Raw genomic sequence first — 17,990 nt, 5'->3', positions numbered from 1 at the left:
AAGGTTAACCTGGTATCTATTTTACTTAAGACCTGGATGCTGCTCTTAGTGATTATGTACAAACCATGGTTGAAAAATTGAACTATCTGTTCTTCTCTCTCCCTTTTCTCACAGACAAGCCAAATCATCCTTTTCTTTCAGGTAATCTGGTGTTAGTAAAAAGCCTTAGTCCCTAACTACTATGGTGGCTGTGACATGGCTGGCTGTCCTCACAGATTCTCAACCATAGTCACATCTGCAGTCTTAAATGGTACCTCAGTGAACATCTAACTTGCTCTGAGAAAGGACAGATCAAGCTGCTCTGTGTGAGCCCCATCTTAATGAAATGAAAACATATTTTTATCAAGCAGCTCATTGGAAGCATCCTTTCTTCAAACCTTTTACACATTTACTGACCTCTGTATTGGGTTCATATTTACAAATATGCTTTTTATTTATTTGTTTGATAAATATTTGATCTTATCACATTTGAATTAGGGCTGTGCAAAAATATTGATACATCTAACTATCGCGATAATTTCTTTTACGATAGTGTATCGATAGTCAAACCTCAAGTATCGATACTACACTTAAGTTTCTAATAGTTTGGAGGCAAGAGAATTTTTGGTCTAACAGTTTGGTGACAATGAATACCTCATATTAGAGCATTATGTTCCAGTTTTATGTTTACTTGATGAACTTAATTTTTTTTGCTTAAATTTATTTTAGTTTTATAAATTGTTTATTTAATTTATATGTAACTTTAGTGGCATATACATTTTAGTTGAATGTTTAAGTGTTAAGTGTTTTATAACAATATGGACTTCAATCACACTGTGCTGTTCTAATGAATTGGAATGGATGGAAAATAAATTGGAATTGGAATTATAATTCGTCTGCCTACTTTATCAAGTTGTCAATATAATGTGACACACATACTAATACAAACTATTGCAATATATCACAATATGTATTGTATCGCAATATATCGTGATTTATCGTATCGTGACCCATGTATCGTGATACGTATCGTATCGTGAGGCCCTTGCCAATACACAGCCCTAATTTGAATAGTACTTCATATAATTATATGTGCCTACATCACCTTCCCCTATCAAACATTAGTTTAAACTGCTGCTTAAAATATTTACTTTGCAAATCATCATTACCAGTTATCCATAGCACTAACACCACTGCCCAGTGAGCTGAATAACTTTGATTATCAATTATATATTAGTAAGCTGGTGACAGGAGCATGGGCACTGAAGGCTTATCTATGCCTGTGGGGGCAAAGCCAAGTTCATCTGGTCCGATCCAACAGAAAGCTAATGTATGTAGTTCAAATTGCTGAAAAAAGTCAGTTCTGGCCATGAGAGAAAGGTATTAGAACACTCAGTGCTTCACAACTTGCTGCGGATGAGGCTTTGCAGGCAAAGAGTTTAAGGTTCTTGATCCAGCCTCTAAATTCCCTGAATCTTAATTATATTGAGCACCATGAATGTGCTTATACGACATCCATGGAGGCAGCTGTATCTTGTCTTAGCCAACTCAGGATCTGAAGGAAGAGAGAAAAGAAAATTTAATTAACTTCTTCTTTGTCTTTCGGCTGTTCTCTTTCTGGGGTCACCACAGCGAATCATCTGCCTCAATCTAACCCTATCCTCTGCATCCTCTTCTCTCACACCAACTAACTTCATGTCCTCTCTCACTGCATCCATAAATCTCCTCTTTGGTTTTCCTCTCGACCTAATGCCTGGCATTTCCAACCTCAGCATCCTTCTACCGATACTGTATATTCACCATCTCCCTGGACTTCCTCGTTCCACCACCAAGTCACCTTGTCCACTTTTGCCTTACCTGATGATACACCAAGTACCCTCCTTCCTGTCTCCCTGATCACATTGGCTGTAGTTGTCCAGTCAACTGAAAGCACCTCCTGACCACCTATAGCCTGTCTCAACTCCTCCCTGAAGACTACACAACATTCTTCCTTTCTCAGCTTCCACCACTTTGTCCTCTGCTCTGCCTTTGTCCTCTTCATCTTCCTCACCACCAGGGTAATTTTACACACCACCATTCTGTGTTGTCTGGCTACACTCTCCCCTAACAACACTTTGCAGTCACTGATCTCTTTCAGATTACAACGTCGACACAAGATGTAGTCCACCTGAGTGTTTCTGCCTCCTCTCTTATATGTCACCCTATGTTCCTGTCCTGAAGACCAAACCTGCCCATCACATTTTCATCACCTCTGTTCCCTTCCCCAACATGTCCATTGAAGTCTGCACCAATCACCACTCTCTCACCTCTGGGGACGCTCTGCATCACTTCATCTAACTCACTCCAGAATGTCTCCTTCTCTTCTAACTTACATCCTACCTGTTGGGCATAGCCACTAACAACATTTGACATCACCCCTTCAATATCCAGCTTCAGACTCATCACCCTATCTGATACTCTTTTCACCTCTAGAACATTCCTAACAAACTCCTCTTTCAGAATAACTCCTACTCCATTTATTTTCCTATTCACACCATGGTAAAACTATTTGAACCCTGATCCTAAGCTTCTAGCCTTGCTACCTTTCCACCTGGTCTCCTGTACACACAGTATATCCACCTTCCTTCTCTGCATCATATCAACCAACTCTCTTGCCTTCCCTGTCATAGTCCCAACATTCAAAGTCCCTACTATCACTCCTTAACTCTTGCCTTTCCTTTTCTCTCTTTGCTTTCAAACACACCTTCCTCCTCTCCTTTTTCGACCAACAGTAGCCCAATTTCCACTGGCACCCTGTAGGTCAACAGCACCGGTGGCGGTCGTTGTTAACCCGGGCCGCAACCGATCTGGTATGGAAATGATATTTGTGATTCGCATCATTGATTTGGCAAATGTTTTTACGTCGGATGCCCTTCCTGACACAACCCTCTGCATTTATCCAGACTTGGGACTGGCACAAGAAGACACTGGATTGCGCCCCCCATGGTTGCATTAATCAACAATTCAGCTAATGTGGACCCAATTTAGAATTAATCTAATGCTTATATTTGATAATAATTAATCATGTGTAAAAGTTAAAAATAGGGAAACTTGCAGAAGATATAGCCCTTGGCTTTCCTTTCCTCATGAGAGTCAGTTTCTGTCTGAGCTGAAACTGTATTATATGCTATAGTTTTTGCATAGTAAAGTTTCAGATGGTGATTGAGAGACAGGTAATAGAGGGGCTCAGTGAGCTAGTACAGGAAGCAGATGAGCCACATATAAAGTCATGTGTAAAAAAAAATGAACCCGTCTCTTAATGTAATTAATTATTTTTTATTGTGTAAATGTATGATAAAAATCATCTAATTATAGCAGGTCTCTGCATTAGGCAAATACAACAACATCTATTTTTCACGGTGCCATTATCATTTTTTAAAAACTTAAGACAAAAATATAAAAAGATGCAGGCAAAATTAAGTACCCCTCCCTGCTTTCACAGGATTTAAGAGGGTAAGTTGCTGCCAGGTGCTGCTAATTATTAGCCCCTGGTTAACGCAGCATCAACAGGTGTGTAGACCTCTATAAAATCAGATGTTTTGGCAGTTTGCAGCTCTGGGGCATTCAGGTGTGTGAATACAATGCTAAGAGGGAAAGACAAATTTCTTAAAGACGCAATTGTGAAATTCAACAGTCTACAGTGAAAAAAAATTATTCACAATTGAAAAGCATTCAAGACAGTTGGCAATCTTCCCAGGAGTGGACATCCCAGCACTTTCACCCCAGGGTCAGACTGTGCAATGCTCAGAGAGGTACAAAAAAAAAACAAAAAAACAAAGAGCTACAGTCCCTATCAGTTTCTACAGGCCTCACTGAGCATGTTAAAAGTCCATGACAGCACAATGAGAAGAAGACTGAACAAGTACGGTTTGCTTGAAATGGTGCCATTAGAAACCTCTTCTGTCTAAAAAAACATGGAAGCACGACTGAGGTTTGGCAAACTGCTTCTGGAACAATGTCCTATTGACAAATGAGACCAAATTGGAGCTGTTTGATTTTATTGTCCAGCACTATGTTTGAGGACAAACAAACAGTTTCTGCGGAACAGCATTTCATAATAACTACAGTACCTGGACTCCATATTAACATCAACTGTTATAGCTGAACTGCCTGCCATCTAACATACAGTATGACTGAAGATCAATTCCTGCTTTCTGTTTCACCCAAATGAGGATGGGTTCCCTGTTGAGTCTGGTTCCTCTCAAGGTTTCTTCCTATTACCATCTCAGGGAGTTTTTCCTTGCCATTGTCGCCTTCGGCTTGCTCACCAGGGATATCTGACCATTTTGATTCATGCACACTTACATTCCATACAAACTTAAATAATTCTTTTGATTGTGTAAAGCTGCTTTGCGACAATGACAATTGTTAAAAACGCTATACAAATAAAATTGAATTGAATTGAAAGAAACAACTTATATCCTTAACAGTTTGGCCACAGGACAGACACATTTAAGTCATTGATTTGAGCATAAACTCCTCTATACTGCATACTACAGTAGTCTAGAGGTAAATGTGAGATCATCTGTCTGACATCTAAAACTTGTTGGAAATTCGATTATGCACGGGACAATGATACAAAGCACAACAGTAAATCTACATCAGAATGGATAAAAAGGATTTATAATGGCCTAGTCGGAGTCCAGACCTCAACCCGACTGAAATGCTGTGGCAGGACAAGCTATCGAATCATGGCTCAGTATTCCCCACATGCTTTTTTTTCTTTTTGCTTCATTATTGTTACATAATTAATGGCACAGTGAAGAAAGGTTATAATTTGTTGTTCGTCTGAGGTTGCATTTGCCTAATACTAAGACCCTCTTTGAACATGATTATAGTTTAACACACAAAAAACAAAGAAGCATGGAATTAAATCAGGTGAGGGGGCACTCACTTTTACACATAACTGTAACCAGGTTCCTCTGTTGCTAATATAATATCTCTTTTTCTTTTATCCTATTTTTTTCTTTGTTTTTTTTTGACAGGCAGATAAAAAATACTCAGGCTTACGCTCTTGTCAAATCACACAGGCCCTAAACAGCCGTCATCGTGTCGATGCTGTCGCTGAGCTGGGAGAGGTAACAAAGAGAACAAGCAGCAGTAGTGCACACGAGAGCCTTGGGACCAGGACTAGCTCTTTGTCGGCCTTTGATTCACCACGCTTCTACAGAGAATCTCATCTGTCAGTGAAGGAGCGAGCGAGTCACCTGCTCTTCGTCAGTTGTGCTACCTGCATGTTTCTAGATGTGGAGCATGTGTGAGCAAAGTAAACATATAAATCAATAAACACAGCGGAGACTACAAACGAGGTGCAGAAACGTGACAGAACAGCTGTGGACTGGGTGCCTCCTGAATGCCTCGCTCTACTAATAAAATACACCAAATAAATATTTTATTCCACAAAGCTGGGGGAAAAAAAAAGTTTCTTTATTTTTTTATTTGAAATCCATACTAAATAAATCCATCCTGAGGTCTCTGGCTGTGGGGCTGAGAAACGAGAGACTGATTTGAAAAGAGCTCTACATTGCTAAGAGCATTTTTTTTTTCAGGCTTTTTAAAAACCATAGCCAAAATCCATAGCAGGGGTCACAGAATACACATAACCAGGGTTAGAATAAGCAAGTCAATATCTGTGGTATGTAACAGGCCAAAACAAAACAAAACAAAACAGTACAAGTATAAACACACTAAAAATGAAATGTGTAGAGTGTGCGATATGAAGCTTTATGTGACCGAGGGATTCTATGCAGTGCATAAAGTTAATAAAAAATTCTCACCCTTGAATGATGGACTCGGGATTCCTCATGACTGTTAACTTTTAATGGACCAAATAATAAAATAGCAGCTGAAGCTCCAGACAGGATCATAAAAGAATAAGTGGAGTGCAAGAGAACAGCAATCATCCTGTTCACTCTTGACATCAGTGCTCTGCTCAACATTTTACCCCGATGGTTGGGCGAAAGAAGAGGAACACAGGTCCCAAGCTTTACCAAATGGAAAGCAAATCATTTCCTGCAAAATAACGTTAGATTAAAATGGCTGTATGACTCACATGAGGAACACCTGCGCATACACTGATCAACCACTACATCCAACACCACCACCACCACCAGGTGAATTGAATAACATTGATAATCAAATATATACCAGTAAACCAGTGACAGAATCATGGGGACCCAAAGTTCATTTATTCCTGTGGCCACCAAAGGCTTGCCAGTCTTTTCCGATCCAACAGAAAAGCCAATGTAGCACAAATTGCCATAATAACTCTTTATTGGCCACGATAGAAACGTATCAGAAAACCTAATGCACAAGATCTTGCTGCGTATGGGGTTTAGCAGGAAAGGTTGTTGATCCAGCTTCCAAATTCCCCAGATCTCAACCTGACAGAGTATCCACTAACTTCCCAGAGCCAGACACCATAGCTCGCCCCCAGAGGAATTTAGTCCACTCTCAACCTGGCCAGGAGGTTACTAAGTATGATGTAATTATTCATTTAGTGCACAAGTTCATGGTCATCATCTTTCCTTCTTGCTTAAGAAGGAATGAGTCAAGTATTAGTTTTTTGCATCCTGCATTTATCTGAAATTCACAGCCATTCTTTAACAAACCCATTCTGAAATCTGTAAGTCTTCTTCTGATGTGTTTTGCTATTGAGCTTGTTATGAACAAAGCCCTCTGCAGTCATAGTGAAACCAAATTGTTCTTCTCACTTCAAAACGACAAAACTTGTTGATTAAAGTAGACTAAAACCTACAAAAATTCAAATGTGACGAAAACTAAATAGATTTTGTAAAAAAAAAATCAAATAGAAACAAGCTGAAAAATTTCCCACAGGAAGTAAGGATCACAGTGGTCATGTGGCAGGAAAGCATTAAAATGTCTTGGGTTTTGTTACTGTACTACTGGAATTATAAGACATAAGAGCAGTGAAAGCTAAGTGTTTGAGATGTTGGACTACTGATCTGCAGGTCACAGGTTCAAATTTCAGCACCACTAAGCTACCCACTGTTTGACCTTTGAGGAAGGCCCTTAACTCGTACATACTCAGATATATAAGGAGATGAATGTCCCTTGCGCTGAATAACAGTAAATGCTTTAACTGCTTTTTTTTGTATTCTGACTCTTTGCCCTATATGAACTGGTATAAAATATGTTTTTTGATGGAGACTACAGTACAAAGCACTTTTGCAAGCCTCAATGTCTTTAAAATGCTGTAAGTGTAATAAATCCTGTAAGAACTATTATATATCATTTCTAGCACCATCAAATGGAATCATGAGAAGGCACAGCAGTGCATGCTTGAGACAGCTCATGAAATATAGCCTTCACTGAAAGTGTAGTTTGTTCTTTATTCATTATCTGATTTGTCTCGACCACTACACAGTCTGGAAAAAAATAAAAACTTGCAAACATCCTTTGCAATGTTTACATTCTGTGATATGTCTATAGTGGTTATTTCTGAAGAACCCCTACCAAAATACTTGAAAGTGCTTAATACAAAACCAAGAGGCACCTGAACAGTTTCTTTACTGAAGCCAGAACACTGCTGCAGGAGAATGTTTCCTCACTTCAGCTGAATAACAGTATAATTATAGCCAATGTGCTTTTCACAGTCTGTACTACTAGAGTACTGAAATGTGCACAAGCTACACCTTACATTTCTCACCTTAACTACACATGTATATAGTGTTAAATACACTGCCTGGCTAAGAAAAAGTCGTACACTCTAAGATGAATTTAATCACCTTTAGCTTTCATTACAGCACACAATGTGCTGGTCAGTTCATGTGTCAAAATGATTCCTCATCGTACCAGAAACTCCATTGATGTGATGACCTGGTCAGTTGGTACACTCAGGTCATCTGCTGACTTTATTTTATTGCAGCATATCGTTGCTGAGCCTAGACCCGACCAATTGAAGCAACCCCATATCATAACTGTGCCTCCAGAGGCTTGTACAGTGGCCACTATGTATGACGAGTGCATTGCTTCTTGTATATCATTTATTCAACACAATGCATTTAGCCATGTAGACATGGTTAAGATGAATTCAAGGTAATTTTCAGTTGAGGCAATTTAAGGGACTTTGAACATGGCACAATTGTTGATGCTACTGGAATTTTCATGCACAACAATCTATAGGGTTTAAAGAGAATTGTCTGAAGAGAAAAAAAATACAGTGAGCAGAAGTTTGAGTGAAAATGCCTTGTTGATGCCAGACATCAGAGGAGAATGTCCAGACTGATTTAAATTGATAGAAAGTATCTCTTCGCTTCAATGGTAGACTAAAAAGCACATCTGAATTCATTACATTTCAAACATTTAATCTGGTGGGCTTAACTAGCAAAAGAACGTCGTGCGTGAAAATGCTATGGGAACACCTTTCTGTGTTGCCGGTTGTAAACCATGTGATTCCTAAAGGCAAAGTGAGACCACGCGCCTCATAGGCTAGGGCAATAGCATCTCTCACCCAATGTGACAACATTTGTGTAGTGGCGGCCACCCCCTGGTTGCGGTCCCTGTAACATATGAAAAGCTGTTCTGACTTACGCCACTGGCTAGTGGCTAATCTGAAGAGCACATACTGGGCACAGTAAGTGAAGTCTTTCCTGCTACAGACCTGTAAAAGGCGAAGGACAGAATGCTTCGAGAACAACTGGGTGCATGGTTAAAAATGGAACTTTAAGAAGATAGTTCGGGTGAGGATGCAGAATAGCTTTGACCAGTCCAGGGGCAAAGTTTAGGCAGGATGGAGAGACTGACAAAGCCTGCAAATCTTCAATTCTCTCCAGAGAAGTAACGGCCATGAAAAAACCATCTTAGGAGTCAGAAACCTAACAGGTGCTGACTCTATTGGTTCAAAAGGGGTGTCAATCAGACACAATAGATAGGCTCCCCAAAAGGGGCAGTGGCTCTAGTAAGCGGCCTTAACCGTTTAGCTCCACGAATAAAATGGGCAACTAAAGGGTGCTTTCCCACAGAAACCCTGTCAGTTAGACCATGACAAGCCGAAATAGCGGCTACGTACGTTCTGAGAGAAGTAGGGCATAAGCCGGAGAACAACTTTTCTTGCAAAAACTCCAGCACTGAAACGATTCGGCATTGGACTGGGTCTACATGTTTTGCCATGCACCAACTTTCAAATACACTCTATTTGAGGGCATAAGTTCTTCTAGAGGAGGGAGCCCTAGCACTTAAAATATTTTCAATTACACTGGCTGGTTTAATTGGCCACGATCAAGGGCCAGACGTGAAGGTTCCAGAGCTCAGACCGATCCCTCCTCACTGGAATCTTTGACGGTGAGCCGTCAAGGAGAGATACAGTATTAGATCTAAGAACCACACTCTGGTCAAACCAACGGGGTGCTATCAGTAAGAGGTGCAAACCTTGTTGACGATCGTTGCCAAGACTCCCGTGAGCAGAGCTATCGGGAAAAACACATAAAGGCGTAATCTGGGCCACGTACGGGCCAAGGCGTCCAGACCCAGAGGAGCTGGAAGAATCAGAGAGTAGTAAAGGGGACATTTGCTGTTTCTTGCGAGGCAAAGAGGTCCACCTCTGCTACATGAAATCTCTCCCAGATTGACTGACTACTTCAGGGTGGGGTTTCCATTCCCCATGTGTCAGAGCTTGACTGGACAGCACATCTGCTCCTCAATTCATATGCCCTGGAATGTGAATCGCCCTGAGGGGTCTAAACCACATAGAAAGGGTTACACGCCCCTTATTGGGGATGGCCCTCGAGTGATATCCCCTGGTTCTAAGCCACAACTGAAATGCTCTTATGTGCAAAAGGCCCAAAGGTATCACCGTGGATGCAGCTGCTATGAGAGCTAAACTGCATGAAAATGATGAACAATCAGTTTCTGGTCTAGCTTGATTTCCTTGAGGGTGTTGAGAATGGATTCGACACGAGAGAATCCCATGTGACACCCAAATATATTGTTCTCTGAACAGGAAAGAGCACGCTTTTCATGGCGTTGGGTCTCAATCCTAAGAAACAAAGATGAGCTAGGACGACATCCTGATGTCGAAGCACTAGCTACTGAGACTGGGCCAGCCAGTCGTTTATGTAATTCAAAATACGGATGCCCTGGAATCGTAAGAGCTTTTGTGCATGTGCGGGGTAAGAGAGCTAGACCAAATGGAAGGACCCGATACTGGTAAGCTTCGCCCCCAAAAGTGAACCTCAGGAACCTCCTGTGTTGTGACCATGTTTCTATATGAAAGTCTGCATCCTTCAGATTGATTGTCACAAATCAATCGCTTGGTAGGATTTGAAAACAATTACTTTGACAGTCAACATTTTGAAGCTGTATTTGTTTATTTTTAGATAGCGGGTACAGCCCGCGAAAATCAAAAACTTTGACGCAGCCCCCCGTTCCTCTTGGGAACCAAGAAATATCGACTGTAGTAGTCTGACTCTCTGTCTGGTAGGGGAACATGTTCTATGGCCCCTTTTCCCAGCAACTTTTGTCAGCAGATGCGTCCTTTCCGGTTTCACGGAAGTGGAGACCACACTGTTGAAACGCGAAGGGTGATGTGAGAACTGAATCCTGTAGCTTCTCTCTACAGTGCTTAGTACCCAAGGAGATACTGTATATTTGGCTTCCACGCTGCCAGTTTCTCCGAAAGGGGCAAACGTCTCGGCAGCTTGGTTAAACAGGGGGGATGTTAGATGTTTGGCATTCTGAAACATCGCAGAAAAAAACAAAGAACAAACACTTTATTGGAGTGTTGCCCAAAACACCAGTGGTGGCGGAGCATGAACACCTGGGGGTGCCAGGAAGAACACTTCATTCTTGAAAGGAATTCTACGTGCCTCTCCCCATTGGGGGGCCACCCCCATGGTCCTGGGCACATGAGCCTCAGGACTTTTTTGTAAAGAAGACAGTATGCCAGTCCGACCTCTTTACGAGGGGGTGTGTTTCACGCCTCGCAAGAGTCAGACTCAAGACTGTGGGTCCTGACTCTTGAGCACGGCAGGGAAGGAATTTCCTGAATTTCCATATAACTTTGCCTCACAAACCTAGTGGTGACCAAGTTAACAACATCGCCAAACAGGCCGGAAGGTAAGATATAAAAAACGGTCAATACATAAAACGGTCAATAGCACGAGCCGTCTGCTTTGTTGCACGAAGAGACAAGTCTGTGGCCCGTCATAATTCCAGAATGCTTTAAGAGCCCCGCCAGTGCTCAAGTCTCTCAGCAGGTCAGCCTGGTAGTCCTGCAAAACCGCCATGGTGTGCAATGGAGCACCAACCTGCTGCCTGAAAAGCTCTTCTCTCCAGGAAAGATGAAAGTCTACACAGCTTGGAAGGTTGTATTAGCTTTGCATGGAAAATGATGTCCCAGGAGAGAGATAGCCTGGAAGTGTGTCTTCTATCTAGGAGTCATCATATAACCCCGCGCTTCCACATCAACTATATTTAAATAAATAAATAAGTCGATGGCACGAAAACACGGGATGTATACAGCCTACTCCATAAAAGGGTTAATTCATCATGGAGATTGCTAAGAAAAGGGAGAGAGCGTTGTTGAGGCTCCGCCCCCCGGCCACCCGACAGAACCTGCCGTCTTATGTCAAATGCTTGGAGGCTATTTCCATCTCCGCGAAAGCGAGAGAGGATGTCTATCCTTGCCCATTTACAAAAAGCGCCAGGGTGCGCTTAAAAGCGGACGAAGGAATTTCCCGATCTGGCGAGGGCGCGAGAGAAAGAAGGTGAATCTGTCTTCCGCACACCTGCCAGATCCATGCGTAAGCCCCAGGAATACATCGTGGCTCAAAGCTTCTCTTAAGGAATGCGAGCCGTGCGCGAAGCACTTTAATCGAAACAGTAAGTGTGGAGATCGCCCTCCAATATGGATTTATCACACACGGAGGGACATCTCGTTTAAAACTCTGCCATATCGGTGAGTTAAACACTTTTTTTTGCTGGTTTACACAAAGACACGCAAACCCAACTAGGCTGTCATGAAGACAAAAAGATCTGAGAAAATGTTCCTGGTTCACTCCTATTTATAACCTGCAGGTGCGCTTCATGAGATGACGTCACCTGACCAAGGTTATATATGCCAAAATTTGGCGTGTTTGATACACACATGCTTCACAACCGGCAACACAGAAAGATGTTCCCATAGCGTTTTCACGCAGCATCAAGTGTAGCTTTTGGGAACACCCTGTTTTACAATTCACATGGCCAAAATGACCAAAAATGGACAATGTAATATTTTGAAAATGGTGCCTGTCCTGATGGGTCTTGATTTCTGATGTGACACTTAGATGGTAGTGGCAGAATTTGTCATAAACAAGGTGAAAGCATGAATCCATCTTTCCTTGTAATTGAGCAATGCCAGAGCCCGCCTGAGTATTGTTGCTAACTATGTTAATCCTTTATGACCACAGGATAATGTGCCATGTCACAGCTAAAGTAATTTTCAAACTCACTCACTCATCTATATTGGAGGCTTCTATCCCAGGAGGCTTAGGGCATAAGGCAGGGTACACCCTGGACAGGGTGCCAATCTAACGCAGGCCACACACACACACACCACAGGCAATTTTGGGAACGCCAATTAGCCTAACCTGCATATCTTTGGACTGTGGGAGGAAACCCACCAAGCAAGGGGAGAACATACAAACTCCATGCACACAGAGACGGGACTGAAGCTTGGTGGTGAATCGAACCCAGACCCTGGAGGTGCAAAGCAACAGTGCCAACCACTCCACCACCGTGCATAATCTGCATCTAAAAATTCGTCAGCAACTGCGTGATTTTATCATGTCAATATGGACTAAAATATCCAAGGAATGTTTCTAGCATCATGTTAATCCATTCCATGAAGAATGCGGAACCTGGTTAGTTACTGTAAGGCAGGTCTGCAGGCAAAATGAGTTTTATGCAGTACTAGCAAGATGTACCTAATGAAGTGGCTGGTAAGTTTACCAGGGCAAATGGTGCTGCTTCTTAAAGAACATATTCAATATTTTATAATCAAAATAAAAAATGTACAACAATTTGCATGAACCAATTTGTGCACAGCACACAAAAGCACTTTTAAAGGGTTAAGATCAGAAACAATAACATTGTCAGCATTGCATTTCCTACATGTTCATTCATATGATATGAAAGTCACCATGAATCATTTATGTTCCCAACACTTTGGTCTAAGATCAGGTTGGATCAGCAAACCCAAGAATAAAGTGACAAATGCTGTTGACATGTGCTGCTTGTTACAATGAAGTCTCATAAGAAGTCATGTATCAAACACTAGCATTTGGGATCCACCCTGTGTCACTCATTAGAGTTGCTCTCCCAATTACTCCCTGCCCTGTTTAGCACAATTAGTTTAGCTAATAACATTGTGCATGCATGAAATGATGAGAACACTACTGCATTATTCATGAGAGGAAAAAGAAAGGAGTGAAAAAAAAGGCCTTTGGCTTGCTGTCTTCTCTTGGCCTCTGTTTTAAATTTTTTTCAGTCCCATGTCTTGAATGGAATTGGGATGATTTAAGTTATTTGACTTCACATAGAGACTAACACATTTCAGTGTACTATATATATATATATATATTTATAGTACACTGAATAATACTGATTATTAATTACGTACCAGTAAACTGGTGGCAGGATCATCAGCACCCAAGCCTATGTTTGTGGGTAGCTCGTCTGTCAGATCCCACAAAAACAAAGCCAATGTAGCACAAATTGCTGAAAAAGTCAATACTGCCCACAGTAGAAAAGAATCAGAACACCCAATGCATTACGGCCAAGTATACAGTATGGCTTAACAGGTGAAGAGTTCATGGTTGTTGATCCATCCTCCAAAATCTCCAGATCTCAATCCAACCGAGCATCCTGGGGGATACGCCGAACAAATAAGTCTGATCCATGTTGGGCACACCTCGCAACTCACAGCACCCAAAGAAGTATTTGCCATTAATGTCGCATTGCCAGATGGAGCAGCACACCCCTAGAGGTCTTGTGGATTCATGGCCTGAGAGACCAGAACAAGGACAAGGAGAAAATACACTTAATGTTTTGAATATTATATATTAAAACATTACAAATAAATAAAATAAAATCAACAACATGTTGACTTAATTTTTCTGGTATCATATTTATTTTTATATTTGTGTGTTCATATTTATGTAAGCTGTTATTATATTATTTTAAGGTATCACACCACGGTAACTATTTTGTCCTTTTATCAGTTGGAAGGTTACACCATGACTACCACATCTTTGATTATTTTCCTACAGCAATATGCTGTAAAATGCATTAAAGCCTATTCGATACATTATAGTATAAGTAAACCATACCTTCAAAAAAAGCTGACATGAACCTCAGATCTTTCATAATACAGTATGCATTACCCAAGCTCGACATCCATCAGTTCCACCATAGCATCTAAAATCAAGTAAAATTTGGCCTTAACATTTTATATTGATCTCAGATTTGAGATTTACATCGAAGCCTGACATCTCCAATAGAGATTTTCTTCTCTTTCTAACAGCTATCCAGCTATTCATCATGCTGCTAGCATGCTGACTGTTTCATGTCCCTTGGTTTGTTGGGTTTCCAAATATACTCATGGAGCCATGACTGAGAGCAGGAGCGAAAGAGAGAACGAGAACCTCCCCCGAAACATTTGGACGTCCATCTGTGTGTGGAGTTTTGAGCAAGAAAAAAAAAAAAAAGTGTCTCCGTGCTCTCTGTCTGGCTGTTTTCCTGGGCCCGTAATGAATTTGCATTTAAGAGAGGGCTGTAGCACTTTTGTGACAGCAGCATTTCCATCCATATCTCTACTGCCTCACACACATCCTCCCCTTTCTCACAGCTTCATAAGGCAAAGGGAACAATCTGAGGCTGACCTTTTGAAGCTGGACTTTGATTCTATTTCAGAAAGCGCTCTCTCTCTCTCTCTCTCTCTCTCTCTCTCTCTCTCTCTCTCTCTCTCTCTGTAGGCGATCTGTTCTAGGCCGGCTTGCTCTGTGGGCTACAGGCACACCGGGACTTTTGGAAAAGCATTAATGATTTCTAAACAGCTAAGAGAGCTGCTGGAACCTGCCAGACACGGGGACATCAATACCAACAACCTGTGGAATACATGGACAGGGGGCTTTTGAGGAAGCTTGAGTGTTTGACAGGGTTGCGACAGCCTCGCTGCTGTTTAAATATTACCTCTGAATTTCCTGTAGGAAAATCATTTATCGACCAAATGGGCCTTAAAGAGCAAAATATAATAAAGGTCTTTATATCTGATTCAGGATCACGGTGTTGTTGTGCATATAAAATAAAGACAAAAGACATTTTAAATAGAAGGGAATTTCGTGAACACAAACCTCTATGCAAGTTACACAGAATGGTATGAAAATAAAAAAAAGTTAGTTAACAGGAATTATGTGGACAGAAATGATTTGTTGTTCAAACTTATAGTATCTCCAATAATCAAACTGTCTTAAGGAAAGATTCTCTCAAAATGCACAACCTGATGAACCTTGAGGTGGATGAGCTACAAAAGCACTGCTGTCAGCCAAAAACTAAATCTGAGTCTACATTGGGCACGGTCTGCGTGAAACCGGAAAAGTGAAGATTGGAAAAAGACCAGGCGATGATTTTCCAATCTCCAACTGAACCTTGTGACCTGTATCGTGCCCGATATTACGCATTATGCTGCTGCCACATGATTGGCTGATCGGATAATTGCATGAACGAGCAGGGGTACAGGTGTTCCTATTAAAGTAGCTTGTGAGAGCATTAGTAAAAATAATAAAAACACACACTCATGATTTATTGGGTCAGAATGGCATGTCTGGTGGAGATTAATTTTAAATGGAACTGCAGCAGTACAGACGTCACACATAGACAGAGTCGATTAGGAAGGACATTATGTTCAATTTTCAGGATTCAAATGGACCAGAATAGTGGTGTCAATTATTCAAAGAGATTGCAACATCCAGAAAAAAAAGATATAGCTATAAAAACCCTTTTCCTGTCATCTGTGTTTTTGTGACAATTTAGGGGAGCCTGTGCTGGCTGGTTATGTTGGTGGGTGTTTTTCTCCATGGTGGTCCTAGGCTTTGAAGATAACTGCAGAAGATGCAGGCCAAAGGACACCCGCAGAGCGTCCACCCTTATTACACAAGCTTCAGTTCTCCCAGAACAACACTTTAACACAACTCAGGCAAAACACATTTTGTCACATTACCTACAGATCAGACAGCACACACACACACACACACACTCTATCAGTGCATTGCTTATTATCAGCTTCTATATTAACAGTATCTTTGCCTCTAACAGTATCTATCCTCCTCCTCCGCCTCCAGTCTCGCTTTGCTTTATGTGCTTTTAAGTAGCTATTGGAATTCCCTGGTTCACCAAACAGAGCCATCAGGCACAAATCAGTGAGCTGGGAGGAAGCTAACGATCGATCGGGTGGATCTATGAACAGCAGTGGATATTCCATATTATGAAAACCCAGCTGTGTTCTTCCAGCTCAATTTCAGCGAATAAACTGACCTTAACCATGAAAAGTTTGTATTTCATCATTGCTATAGATGTGGCTTTGACATGAAATGTCAATTGTTTGATGAACACTGAGAAAGGAGGTAGTGTGAATCATGAAAAAATAAAAGATTGTGTTGTGGTACAAATGATTCCCACGCAGTTAGTACCCTTTACTTAAATGATGGTTATATATTAGTGCAACATGTCTGAGTTATAAAGACTATGATGTACTGTATTGCTTGTTCCATATTTACAGCCCATCGTTTGTGTGTATTGAAATAGAGACATGTCTGTCGGTCTAGCAACCACTGCATTTTATTTTTGTATTGTCTTTTTTATTTTATTTTATTGCCTTTGTATTTTTATATTATGTTTACATTTAGTATCAAATTGGTTCCATTAGTGATATGGTTTTCGACGTGAGGAACAGTTTCTGTACCTGGTTAATGATGTTGCTGTTGTCCTGCAATTAGCATCTATTTTTTTGACAGTCCATAAAAGCCAAAGAACCCAGAGGTAGCCCACATAAACATCATGAGAACATGCAAAACTTTAGTACCTCTGGCTCTGGAATAAACAAGGAACCCCAGAGCCCTGAGAGAGGAGTGGTACCGATCATCATCATCATCATCATCATCATCTTCTTCTTCTTCTTCTTCTTCTTCTTCTTCTTCAGTTACATATCCAGTAGCTTATTATAGTAACTTATTCCCTGGATAGCAATAATAACTTTATTTAACTCGGTGATGATCATAAATCTGTTGTTTATCCGCTTCTGTTTTGTCTTTAAGCTGGTATATAATACTCAGCCGAGCTTCAATATGGTAAATGGATCATTTAATCCTATTTGTGCATTATCACAGCCTGTTTATTGCCAGTCAGATGAGATTGCGGCATGTTTTTAGACTCAGACTTGGAGGAAATTGAATTGTTTGTCGAAACGGGCACGTAGTTATCAGTCTTTAATTAGAGGTGATAAAACAAAGTGGATCAATCACATACAGCCTGCTCACACATACGCGCACACACACACACAGAGACACACACACACACACACACACACACACACTCACAGAGACATAGAGACATGCTCTGGAAGTATACATAATAAATCAGGATTACAATATTATGGAACAATGGCGTATGAAGTCTAGACCAAATCAGCCGGCGCTTATTGCCCAATTCAGTCTCGTTCATTTTCCATTTGGATAATTTACCAAGTCCATTAGCTGGCTCTTACAAAGTGGCCATACCTCATGCCTAGGATGAGGAAATTACTTGATGTGCCTTTATGTGCACAAAAACGGTCTCTCTAGGAGCAGAAAACACACACTGATTAGTCCACATGCCTTTGCATGCATATGCAATGTTTTACATAATCTTGGACTGTTAATTATTGCAAATCATAGTGAACCAAATAGACTCTTAGCAGTGTGTTTAGCTGTAAGTCT

The sequence above is a fragment of the Clarias gariepinus genome, chromosome 11 (assembly GCF_024256425.1).
Source record: "Clarias gariepinus isolate MV-2021 ecotype Netherlands chromosome 11, CGAR_prim_01v2, whole genome shotgun sequence".
In the NCBI taxonomy this organism is placed as follows: Eukaryota; Metazoa; Chordata; class Actinopteri; order Siluriformes; family Clariidae; genus Clarias; species Clarias gariepinus.
The sequence above is the reverse complement of the archived record's forward strand: the minus strand, read 5'-3'. Positions refer to the sequence as shown.